The sequence below is a fragment of the Lissotriton helveticus genome, chromosome 2_1 (genome assembly GCF_964261635.1).
Source record: "Lissotriton helveticus chromosome 2_1, aLisHel1.1, whole genome shotgun sequence".
Classification (NCBI taxonomy): domain Eukaryota; kingdom Metazoa; phylum Chordata; class Amphibia; order Caudata; family Salamandridae; genus Lissotriton; species Lissotriton helveticus.
In genome coordinates, this window is record NC_136059.1 from 1,445,678,703 (window position 1) to 1,445,691,957 (window position 13,255).

General features: G+C 42.8%; 1 protein-coding gene and 2 pseudogenes across 1 annotated transcript in view; 2 read left to right on the forward strand and 1 right to left on the reverse strand.

Moving 5' to 3' along the window:
- SH2D4A (SH2 domain containing 4A) overlaps positions 1 to 12,693 on the reverse strand; it is a 764,817-nt gene extending 752,124 nt beyond the window's left edge. The window contains exon 1 of the mRNA XM_078676366.1: positions 12,557 to 12,693. The gene's annotated coding sequence lies outside the window, so the exon portion shown is untranslated. The remainder of the gene's footprint in view (positions 1 to 12,556) is intronic.
- On the forward strand, positions 10,322 to 10,430 carry LOC144820879 (5S ribosomal RNA; annotated as a pseudogene).
- Positions 10,766 to 10,884, forward strand: LOC144820925 (5S ribosomal RNA; annotated as a pseudogene).
- Positions 12,694 to 13,255: the final 562 nt, after the last annotated feature.

Sequence of the window (13,255 nt, forward strand, 5' to 3'; positions counted from 1 at the left end):
TTCGTACAGGAGATCCTGAAGAAGTCAGAAATCCCCTTTGTAGCCACAATTGACCAAATCATGTACCACCCTGAAACCATATTGACAGTCTGTAAATATGGTTACTCTCAATTTCTTCCCAACTTTACACGCCCTCGTCAATACAAACAGCTCAGAAATTTGGGTGGACTTGACTCCTCTTAGAAAGAAAGCTTCTATACTAACTGTCACAGTACATACAGCATAACCGAACATCAGTCAAGCCTAGGCTTGGTACACATCTCTGTCACATCCAGACAATCGTGATCCACTTCTTCTTTCACTTCTTCACAATAAAAATCAGGCAACAAAGTTGCTGGATTCACCATGGAACATATTATCACACTTATATTCTAATCACCCAAGATTACTCTTTCATACTTTGACTAGGGGTCAAATGTTGAGTAGGAGTCCTTGTTAAAAGGATCTCAACTGAATGTGGTACATAAACTTTTACAGGATGTCCCCTCACAATTTATTCACTTTGCTCCAGACTCACAAAAGTAGCAACTACTGCTTTTAAACAGCCAGGCAATGCTGCAGCCACAGGAGCAAGTGTAGCAGAGAAGTATGCTATAGGTCGTCAAGACAATCCATGTCTCTGGGTTAACACTGAAAGTGCACACCCTTCACTTTCACAACAAAAATAGGGCAAATTACTTTGTTTAGTCTGGCATTCCGAAGACAGGGGTCTGACACAAACAACTCTTCAGTTTTATGAACGCCTCTTCACTTTAATCATCCCACTCAATCGGATCTATCATCTCCTTTCACGTCAACCTTATTAAAGGTTTCGCCAGTAATGAAAATGCACTTATCCATTGGCGACAATGTCCAACCACTCCCAAAAACATTTGCACTTCTTTCTTAGTTTTAGGCATAGTCATTTGTCGAATTACTTTTATTCGTTCTGGTGTCACCTTTCTGTCTCCTTTCTCTATCTTATGTCCAAGTTATTGACCTTCTTGTTTGCAAAATTGTAATTTGTCTAGGGACACCTTGTGTCTTCCCTCTGCCAAATGATTCAGTAAAGCGATTGTGTCAATGATGCAAGCTTCTCTTGTCTTTGATGCCACCAATAGGTCATCAATGTACTGAACCAAAACTGAATTTCCTGGCATTACCAAGGTCTCTAACCACTTTTTCAAAATCTGGTTGAATATCGCCGGACTTTCTGTGTACCCTTGAGGAACTCAGCACCATACCAAAATATGGTCTTCAAACCGGAAAGCAAAAAGATATTGGCTATCCGGGTGCAATGGAATTGAGAAGAATGCGTGGCACAAATCAATCACAGTATACCAATAAGCATCCCATGGTATCTGATAAAGAATCACTGCTGGGTTTGGTACTACAGGACAACAGGGTATTACTATTTTATTTACTTTCCTCAGATCTGCACTATCCTATATTTTCCACTAGGCTTCCTAAGTCCCATGATTGGCGAATTGCAAGGGCTGCCTGATATTTCTTTTAAGATTCCTTGTTCAATCATTTGATCAATTACTTGGGCTATTCCTGCTTTCACTTCAGGGCTCATTTTATATGGTGGTGTTTGGGTATATTGCACCCTCTTTTATCACAACTTTGACAGAGTCTACCTCAGCCATTAGACCAACTTCCTTTCCTGTAAAATATCACACATCTGACCTCACTGTATCTCTTAATTCATCAGGCAAATCTCTTTCAGTAAGAAGTGAAACCATCTCTTCCAACTCAGTTCCATGTTTAGCTAGCATCATTTTAACCCCTCCCATGCTCATGACGAGGTCAGCTCGTCATGAGCCACGGTTCTCGTGTGCTCATGACGAGCTGAGCTCGCCATGAGCCGTGGAACGCTCACACGCGGGGATAATTCCCCTGCTGTGCTGAGCGTTCCACGGTAACGGGTGTGGCCGTGACGAACTCAGCTCGTCATGAGCACACGAGAATCATGGCTCATGACGAGCTGACCTCGTCATGAGCATGGGGGCGCTGTGCGCGCCCCCCCTCCCCCCAGCACAGCGGGGGAATGTGCACCGCAGCCAAGGGGTTAAAAGCTATGTCTTCATCCAGTGTTTGGAAAGCTACACCATCAGGTATACAAAAGATGGTACAGTTCATTTTGCACAACAAGTCCCTACCTAATAGGTTTACTGGACTTAAATTACATAACACAAATCGATGCATCTCTTTGAAATTTCCAATATTCACTTCTATCCGTTTTGTGATCTGGGTCGTAATCTGCTTTTTGAAACTCCTACAACTTGGATAGTTTTTCCAGAGAGGGGTAGGTTTGGGTTTTCTGCTGTTCTCACAGTAGAACGGGTAGCACCAGTGTCCACTAGGAAAGTAATATCATTACCATCGACCCTCCCATCAATAAAGGCACCTGACTGATCTACCGCTAAGGATGCGCCAAGTATGCACTCCTCCTCACCCCTCAGGCACTGTCATTACAACATTCCTGATTCATCCGCATCACTCTGCATCCAAAACTGTTGAACAGTCTGTGTATTCTTACCACTTTCTCCTCGGAATCCGGTGTTCACACTGTATCTCTGTGCCTGAGCATTCACAATGTTAGGCAAAGGGGCTTGAGGCACCTGTAACTGAGGAGTAACTATCTACTGCTGTTGCTGTTGATTTACAACCACCCCATTCTGCATCTGTGGATTTAAAATTTGATTTTCCCCATTATTCTGTTGAAGGTTTCTACACTCTTTTTTTCAATGTTAAAGCTTTCCACACCCATGACACGGATATTTCTTTCTCGCCTCTTCTCTACTCATTCTTCCTTTTCCTTTAATTTCATTCAAATTTTGACCACTCTGATTCTGTCCATTCATCTGATTATCAATTTGGGAATTCGAATTTGCTTCTTCACGTTCCGCTATCTTCACTTGTGCCCACATCATTTTCTCGTTTAACTTTTTATGCTTTGCATACATGTCATCACCGCAGTATTTTGCATACTTTGGAATGTCATTGATTGGCTTGCTTTGCCAACAAAGCATATGCTGCTGAATAATCTGACTATTTTCTGATCTTAGTCCATAGACAAATCTGTATACAAAATGCCCCATATCTTTATCACGGATGTTCTCAAATCCACTATAATGCTTAAACACCTGCAATAACCTTTCGTAATATGCATGCACTGACTCTTTTGGTTCGAGAGTTATTCTGTCTATTTTAACCCAATCTGTTTCCTTAGGGGGAACTTTCCCTTTCAGAAAAGTAATTACCTGATTGTACTTTTTCATTACTTCTTCTGAAGGTGCTCCTGTTCTCGCATCTCCAGGATATTCTTTAGTAGGCCAATCAACTGTAATCTTACATTCCGTCCACAAATGCGTCTGTACCACTATATCAAATAAACCATCCAAAACTTTCAACAAAACCTTTGACACCTTAACAAATCTCACCACCTGCTTGTACCATTCAACAGGTTTCTCTCTCAACCTCGGGAAGTCATTTGTAAAAGACAAAACATCCTGTCTGTTCCATGAAAAATAAACATATCCACCACCTGGAACTTCTCTCATCAGACACATCTTTTCAACCTGTTCCTCTTCTCTCATCGGAAATGCAGATAACTCTTTAACAATCGCCTCCTCCCTTTTCTTAGTCCATCTACTTCTCCATCGATCTACATTGCCCCATTTCTTTAAAAAGTGTATCAATTTTTTTATCTGCAGTCTCCTTCCTGATGCATTCAAGCTTTGTAAATCCTTTTCAGTAAATTATGCTCTATAGTGCTTCTGCAGTACATTTGATTTTTCTATATCTATTTCAAATTCTACGGTCACTTCCGCTATCTTTTCATGCAAATGTTTTACCCTCCAGGTTACACTCTTGCTTAGAAACAACAACTCTTCATCTTCATATGAACCCAATCTGTCAAGACCTATTGTATTGTACCAATGATCATTTCTTCCAAGTCCACCCTTAACTTACTTACATCTATAGTTTTGGGTTTTTTCTTTTCTAATCCTTTTGCCCATTCCTCTAGATTGGTACAAAAGGGGCTGTGATGGACGGAGCATCTGAACCAATCAAACACTCACACCCAGTCAAAAGATCTGGGTTGGATCCATCACCGTTCTTTAGCCCACTCTGCCACCCCAGTTCAGACATGGCCATATGCAAATCAGTCTGACCCTGTGTCTCATGGGAACAGTCCAGCCCGAACTGCCAAGCCATGCCTTCCCTGGACCGGAAACAAGCTTCCGAGGACCGGTTTCTGGCATTACAGCCGTCTTCAGCCCGGCTTGCTTGAATCCAGTGGCAAAGTGAGCAAGGGACTCACTAATACTGGATATAAACCCTCGGTTACTACTACCCTCCTCCTTCTTTTCATTTGGTCTCTTCGAGTGTCAAATGGGTATCTGGGTAAAAATCCTCTATTGATTCTCATACCTCCTCTATATTTCTCGCACTCAAATGCCTCAACTTCGCATTCTCCCAAAGCCTCATACTGCGTTAACTTAGGATTTGGTTCCAATTAATGTATCCTGTTTCTCAAATTCTGAAGAACTCTTCCATTAAAGGTACCAAGTTCGGGAAAAGCTAAAAAACTATCATCTTCTGTATACTCCATCCAATTTTCCAACCATACACACGTATGATATCCACTTTCCATCATCATATAGGAGGCCGGAGTATTAGGAGGTGGCATAAGAATTCCCTCCCTAGTTATTATGCTTGTCCTTCTTAAAGAAATTCTTGATCTTGTTAATCAACTTGATTCTCTTATTCTCTTTTTTTAATTCACTCTACAAGATCCAAAATCTCTTCCGTATTTTAGCTAACCCTATTCTTCAATCCTCATCTAATACTTGCGCGACTCTCACCACCACTCCAATCAATGCTTACTACGTATTTCTTTCTGCACCCAATAACAGCATGCTACATGTCTAATAACCAATCAGTACTACTCCGTCTACTGACCCTCCCTTTACAATCTGCTGTTTTCTCACACCTGCGGCTGCATCTGATACCAGCGCGGCTCTATGTGACGTCAGTTTTACTCCTGCTACTGACCCTCCCTTCACAAGGTAATACAACAATGTCTGTTTTCGTCTTTCGTTATAAAATTCTTGTTAGTAACAACGTAAAAACAGCGCTACTCTGTCTGCTCCACTAAACCAAAGATAGTTTCTTCACTCGCTACAATGAGAAAATTCCTTCCTGTCACTACGAGTGAAAACCACTGTTTACTCTTCACTCAAGCTCGGGGAGGACCTGTTACTCCTCTAGGGATACTCCTCCTTTGGGTAAGGCCAAAATTTCACAGGCGGGCCCTCTGCTGTCACTCACACTCTACTCTTATGCGATATAGTCCCTACTGTAATATTGCCAGCCCTCCGTAGTTTCTCAGTATTACAACAATAGACGAGTAACCTTCTGCAGTGTGATTTCCATTTACCACACTCTTCTAAATTCCGTTCCCGGGATTCCCAGGTATCTCTGTACCTGTGCTTCCAGAACAAATAAAACGCAACACTAACTCTTAGTGTTAAACATATAGTCAATTCGTCTGAACAATAGTCAATAACTACCGATAACTGACAATGCTACCAGAAAAACTGATCCAGCGAAAGGCCAGGATAAGCTTTTCACGCATCAACGTATTACTCACAATGGGCCCATATACACATTCAGATTTCCTGACTGTTTCGCTGGGGGCCAAGTTTTATTTTCTTTGATCTGAATTAGTCAATACCTAACTAATCTTCACAGATCAACACTCTTCCTTTGGTCAATGGACCTTTAGTCGAGTAGTTGATGGTGATATTAACAAATTCACAAATTCATTCACAGACTCCAAATAGGATTCAATAGATTTTATCTAATAATTCAATCAAAATGAATGCTCATTTATACAGGTTCACAGTGTAAACTCCATCAACTTTCATGGGAGAGAAATTTAATTTAAAGAATACATTCAATTCACAGACATATTCAACAATGTAATGCATTAGGAGTGGATAGATGAAGAGACAAAAAGAAATAATATCTTGTATTTTGCAAAGAAATATGCAAATTCAAGACAGGAAATTTAGTTACCTAATAGTGAAGTGAGAAACCCAAACCCTGGCCAGAAGGGTTAGCGGAGGTCACCTGATAAATTCAGGAAACAAAGACTGTAGGACAGGTGCTGGATAGATTTATACTTACTATGCTTCTCTAGAACCCGATGCACCAGAGCGCATCCCTCTCTTACACTCTCTTCCTCCTCGATATTCTTCCGTAAAATCTTCAATCTAATAAGGCAGTCTTAAATATTGAATCTTCTCAGTTTGTTCTTCCCAGCAGCATTTCTCGCCTACTCCTCACTCAGCATCAACGTCTCTTTGTAGCAGCAGCTGTCTCTTAATCTTAAGTCACTTAAGATATACCCTTTAATTTTGCATGTCCCACCCTCAAAGGTTGCAAATATCTGTAAATCATGAACTCTGATTGGCCGGGGCAGGGGAGTTGTCATCAACACATGCAGTCATCCCAACATTCTTAACTAATTCTGTGTTTAGTAAACCCTTCCCACTTAATTTATTCAATTTTCAGGACACTTCCTTTCACATGCATCTCACAAAATAGATAGATACAATTTTTATATGATCTCTTCAGTTGAGGAACTGTCTCAAGCACTCGTCCTTGAATCGTAGCAGTCGATCAATGTCCCGGTCAGCAGGTCATTTCCAGATCTTAGTGCTCAGACTCAACTTTCGTTACATTTGACCCGCCATCTTTTCTTTTGGCTAAGCACATCAGGCCCAAAACGCTTACTATTGACAAAAGAATCATAACCAGATGTTCATTTCTCAAATATGTTACTATCACTGTTTACCTCTGCCTTCTACACTATCCCATGTTCTTTCCTTCTTTGATAAGCAAAGCGTTAGTACAAAAAACTTCTTTTAAAATCCAGGCGAGCATATGCCAGGCATGCGGTACTTCAAGACCTATACTTAGCAACTCCCTGTGCATGCATGAGACTTTTCTACTCACATGGGTTAACCGCAAGGTTATTTACGTGGTACGGGTTCGCACATGGGCAAGGCGATTTTTGCTTTCAAGCGGGATTTCTGTTACGTAGCACATTATTCTTCGTTATTTAAGCAAACAGAAAACCTCTTCCCCATATGTGAATGTCATGTGCATGTTCATTTTCCCTCAGGTTACAATTTCTATTTGTTAGTACTTGTTCACGAGAGGGTGATTCGAGCAAGTGTCTTTTCTTTGAATCCTTGCTCCATCAAGGGGAAGTGCCCTTGTTGGGGAATGATACAGTTGTGACTAACAGGGACCCCACTGGAAGAAGTTCACTTTTCACTAGAGGAGACTAATAATACGATTTAATCTCTACAGTCAGGAAAGGCGCCAGGATTCGAAAGGATACCTGGCGACCTATATCGCTCAGAACCTAGTGTATGGGGCCTTAACTCCATTCAGTACATTCAGCTATCACACCTGACCAATGGAAAGGTACTGAAATTCTTCCCATATTGAAAAAGAGCGACAAGGGAGACCCGGGAAACTATATGCCTATTAGCCTTATAGATGTATCCCAAAAATATTCAGTAAAATGATCTTAACGCACCTCCAAGGCTGGATGGAGTACTCCTGTATCCTGCATCTGCGGGCTGGTTTTATATCCTCTACGAGTACCCTAGATCAGGTGTTTCGGTTTTTACTATTAATTTGGAAGGAGGTAACTATTCTGAAGGGCCATTGGCACGTCACATTCGTTGATTTGAAAACAGCGTTTGACTCAATAGAGCGTTCCAAGCTATGGGTTTGCCTTAAGTGATCTTGGTCTCCCGGGGGGGCTGCTCCAACTCCTGGTCCGATTGCACACTGGAAATTATGCCAAAGTCAGATGGAAAACAGATGGTAGCCTAACAGAAAACATCCCGGTTTTAAAAGGGGTATGCCAAGGCTGCGCCAACCTTGTTCACTTTATATATGAAGGGGCTTATCAAAGATCTCCATGACTGCGAAGGGGATCCACCAATACTGGCGGGCAAACAAATCCCCAGTCTTCTTTTTGCATATGATACACTGCTTATTTCTAAAACAACTGTGTTGATCCAGAAAGTACAAACCAAGTTTGCAACTGCCTGCAAAGAAAGAGGATTAGAAATAAACTGCTAAAAGACTAAGTTCATGGTTTTTAACCCGTATAAGTCCACAAAAAATAAACTGAGGCTAGACACCCAAAGGTTAGACCAGGTCAAGGTATTTGACTATTTGGGTGTTCGGGTAAGTGAAAACCTGTCTTGGGTTCCCCAAATATAAAAGAGTGTACTATCTCTGCTACATGTAGATTATGAAATAATTAAGAAAGCCAAACGCTCCCTGTTCCATCCAGTTTCTCCAATTTTAGAAATACATCGGGCAAAAGGAAAGGGTGCAGCTTTATACGGGGCAGAACTGTGGGGGATCGAACAATTGAACCAATTAGAAGTTTCAGTAAACAAACTTTTACGAGCCGCCTGAAACCTTCCAAGGAAAATTCCAGTAATACCACTCCGCTTAGACCTTGGTCTAAGGTCTATTGACCACTCTACTGTCCTGAAAGTGCTTCTGTTTTGGATTAGACTCTGGACCAGCAAGATGCAGATTCCTAAAAGGTCTTGCTCTATAAACTGGGACTGGGTTTTATGTGGGAAGACCCGAAATCTATCACAAAAATGGGGTCTCTTTTAAAAAAGAGATTTTGTCAGTTTGTTGATTCCTCATGTATTGAAGCTAGCACCACTGGTTCCCTAACAGCGTGTTTTCTAGATATTAAAAGTTGTTTTAAGCTTGAATCTTATATGGATGATATTGAACCCCTTCAGGCATGTGCACTTTATATACAGTTCAGAACCGGGGCTCTTCCATTAAACGCGCTGAGAAGTAACTGGAAGAATGCATCTGTAATTTTGCTTTGCCCACTATGTAATGTTAGCCCTGAAACATTAGAGCACTGTATATTTGTCTGTCCGTTTTATGCAAAATTGAGGAAAACCTGGATTATTCCAGCCTGTTGTGTGCTATCCTTCTCACGTCCTAAAGAAGCACTGCGTGTCTATACATCAGATACAAGTAGGTGGCTTGTTTTCCTACTATCTAGATACTTGCTTTATGCATGGTGGAGAAGATCTAGATCTGATAGCGCACAGGTCATGAAATCGGGGCTATTACTGGGAAAGGAAGAAGTTAGGCCCTACTGATTGTTGATTAGAAATAAATCCTGTGGCCATTATTAATCCCATATTATACGTTTTAAAGAATTGATAGATTCCTATCATATTCTTATTGTTACATCTCACAGTGTATGATTGATAACCTCTTTTTAATCTTAATATTAACGTTTTAAGCTAAATCGAACTCTGTGTTCATATAAGTGACAAGTTGTAGTTTGTATTCTTTTTTAACTGATTGTGATGTGTGTTTATGAATTTATATGTCTAATGAAAAGATTTGAATGAAATGTTTTTTTCATGAATGATCATGTTATTGATCGAAATAAACTACTTCTATTGTGTGATGTGTCTTAGTTATTTACTGAATAGCTGATGAGGGTTAAAACCCCGAAACCAGTCCTAGGATGCTGGCTTAAAGTCCAGGGAGGACCTGGCTTAGCATTTCGGGCTGGACTGTTCCCATTGGGTGTGGGGTCAAGACTGATTTGCATACTGCTGGATTTAAAGTGGAATGGCATGGTTAGCAAAATACACAATGGATTTAGGCCCAGACCTCTGTACTGTGGTGAATGTATGACATTGTTATGCATTCTGTCCATCCATTGTTCTTTTTGCATTAGGTGACGTGGGTGGCATGTCTGACTTGCTATGGCCAGCACTGAAATTGATTAAAAAAGGTAAGACCCCAAACATCAGTGTATTGCATGCCTATAGCCATACCACTCTGAAAGCACCTAAATTTCTCTGATCTCAGAAGTTAGGCAGGTTCGGGAATGGTTAGTAACTGGATGGGAGGCCGCCTGGGAATAGTAGGTGCTCTAGGCTTTTCAGCTTTATTTTTTGATTTAGGTTAAGTAGGTGGCATGTTTGACTTGACATGGCCAGCACTGAAGTTGAACCAAAAGTTCCCAAATGTCATATTACTTCATGCCTCTGGCCATACCACCTTGAAAGCAGGGTTGGGCTAGGTTAGTACATGGATGGGAGATCACCTGGGAATATCAGGTGGTGTAGTCTTCTCATCTTTTTTTCTGCTTTAGCTAAAGTGTATGGTATTTCTGACTTGCTATGGCCAGCACTGTAGTCGATTAAAAAAAGCTACGATCCCAAATGTCAGTGCACTTCAAGCCTACAGCCATACCACCCTGAGAGCGTCTGAACTCAGACGTTAAGCAGGGGTGGGCCTGGTTATTACCTAGATGGGAGACTGCCTAGGAATACCAGGTCCTGTAGGCTTTTGTTATTTTTTTTTTGCTTTAGGTGATGTAGGTGGTATGTCTGACTTGCTGTGGTCAGCACTGAAGTCGAATGAAAAAAGCTAACACCGCAAACGTCAGTGCACTTCATGTCTATGGCCATACAACACTGAAAGTGCCTGATCTCAGTAGTTAAGCACGGTTGGGCCTGGTTAGTACCTGGCTGGGAGACAGCTGGGAACACCATGTGCTGTAAGCTTTTTATCATTTTTTGTTGCTTTAGTTGTAGTGGGTGTCATATTTCACTTGCTATGGCCAGCACTGAAGTCGAAAGAAAAAAGCTAAGACCCCAAACGTCAGTGCACTTCATTTCATGTCAACGGCCATACCATCCTGAACACACCTAATCTCCTCTCATCTCAGAGGTTAAACAGGTTTGGGCCTGGTTTGTACCTTGGTGGGATCCTGCCTGGGAATACCAGGTTCTGTAGGCTTTTCATCTTTTTTTTACTTCATTTTAGGTGAAGTGGGTGTCATGTCTGACTTGCTATAGTCAGCACTGAAGTCAAATGAAAAAAGCAAAGTCCCTCAACGTCAATGTACCTCATGCCTATGAAGATACCACCCTGAAAGCACCTCATCTCGTTTGATCTTAAAAGTTAAGCAGGATCAGCTCTGGTTAGTACCTGAATGTGAGGCCACCTGGGAATAGTAGGTGCTCCAGTCTTTTCATCTTTTTTATTTTTGTTTTGTTTTAGGTTAAGTGGGGGGCATGTTTAACTTGCTATGGCCAGCACTGAAGTCAAGTGAAAAAAACTAAGATCCCAAACATCAGTACACTTCATTCCTATGGCCATAGCATCCTGAAAGCACTGGATCCCCTCTGATCTCAGAAGTTAGGCAGGGATGGTCCTGATTTGTTCATAGGTGGGAAACAGCCTGAGAATGAAAAGTGCTGTCAGCATTTCATATTTTTTAAATTTATTATTTGCATTAGGTGAAGTGTGTGGCATGTCTGACATGCTATGGCCAGCACTCAAGTCAAATGAAAAAAAGGTAAGATCCGAAACGCCAGTGAACATACGCCTGCACCTATCCCACCCTGAGAGCATCTGATCTCCTCTGATATCAGAAGTTGAGTAGTGTTGGGCATGGTTAGTACCTGGATGGGAGACAGCCTTGGAATTCCAGGTGCTGTTCATCTTTTATTTGTTTGCTTTAGGTGAAGTGGTTGGCATGTCTGACGTGTTATGGTCAGCACTGAAGTTGAATGAAAAAAGCTAAGACCCTAACGTCAGTGCTCTTCATGCCTATGCCCTTACCACCCTGGGAGCACCGGACCTTATTTGATCTCGGAAGATAAGCAGGGTTGGTCTACCGTCATACCACCCTGAAAGCACCTGATCTCAGAAATTAATCAGGATCGGGACTGGTTAGTACCTGGATGGGAGATCACCTGGGATTACCAGGTGGTGTAGTCTTTTCATCTTATTTTTTTTGCTTTAGGTGAAGTGGTTGGTATGTCTGACTTTCTATGGCCAGTCAAAAAAACAAAGCTAAGAACACAAATATCAATGCACTTCATGTCTACGGCCTTATCATCCTGGCAGCACCTGACCTTGGCTGATCTCGTAAGTTAAGCAGGGTTGGTCCTGGTTAGTACCTGGATAGGACTCCACCTGGGAACAGCAGGTGCTGTAGGCTTTTCATCAAACGTCAGTTTACTTTGAATGAGCCTGAGGCCACGTGTTCAGTTCAAATCCAATGTCGGTCTCCTGATGGTTCTTTTTGCAGCATAAAAGCATGGAGGGGAGTACAATGTCATAAATCAGTTGAAAAACAGTGTAACATATAAAGGCTACACAAGAACGCAAATCGAAAAACACTTGAAGGTTAGTCAGCTTTATAACCAATTCAAGACCAGTTGAACATACACAAACATACAGCATTCTTTCCTGACTATTCCTATTCTATTCTAAAAGTGGCATCCCTAATTTAGGATAAGGCAAAAGGGCATTAAAGAGAGAAGGTGTCTGTTGGCAAAACCTCCTTAAGAAATCACTCCGGGGGCATGGCTTGTGGAACTAAGATGGTGGACGCACTGTAAGAGTACTCTTGGACCCCTCCGCCATCTCGCGACCGAGATGGCGGCTCCCACATCCTTACTATGCTCTCTGTGCGATCTGCCCGGCGCAGGAGGGGGCGGATTGGCGGCGTGGAGTCCTGGTTGCCTGCGGTGGGGACGGCGCTTTTCATGTGATCCCCAGCCTCCCTGGCAGCGCTGCCGTTATATCGACTGTCGTGTCGGGCAGCGGGGAGGCTGGTGGAGGGTGCTCGTGGACCCTGAGGCAGCGACTGTTCCTGTTGTCTCCCGAGTGCCTCCCCCCTCCTGGTGGCGCGGGGAGGTGCGACCGGATGCTCTGGAGAGCCGCGATCCGCGTTGCCGCCGCCTTCTCCCTTGGCAGTGGAGATACGTGCCTGTTCCCCCCCACTGCGACTCGCTGGCTATACTCTTCTAGGGGCCTACGGGGGACACGTCTGGGCGCTGGAGGAAGCCCTCTATCTCTGCGCTGTCGGCTCTCTGCTCCTGGGAAGAGGTGTGGTTCAGCGGCCAGGGTGCCAGACTCCGGAACACAGGGTTCACAGTTCGACCCCTAGCTCCGGCGACAGGTTAGCCCAGCACCATGTGACTCTGGGCAATACCTTGCTTAATCTTCCCGATGACCCCCAGCGCCGGGACAACACTTCGGAGGTAGCTGTACACTTTACAAATACTGGAATTTCATTTCATTTCATTTCTCGGCGACGTCTGATCCTTCTCGCAGCCTCCTGGTCTTTCCTCGATCTAGGAGCGTGGAGCCTCCA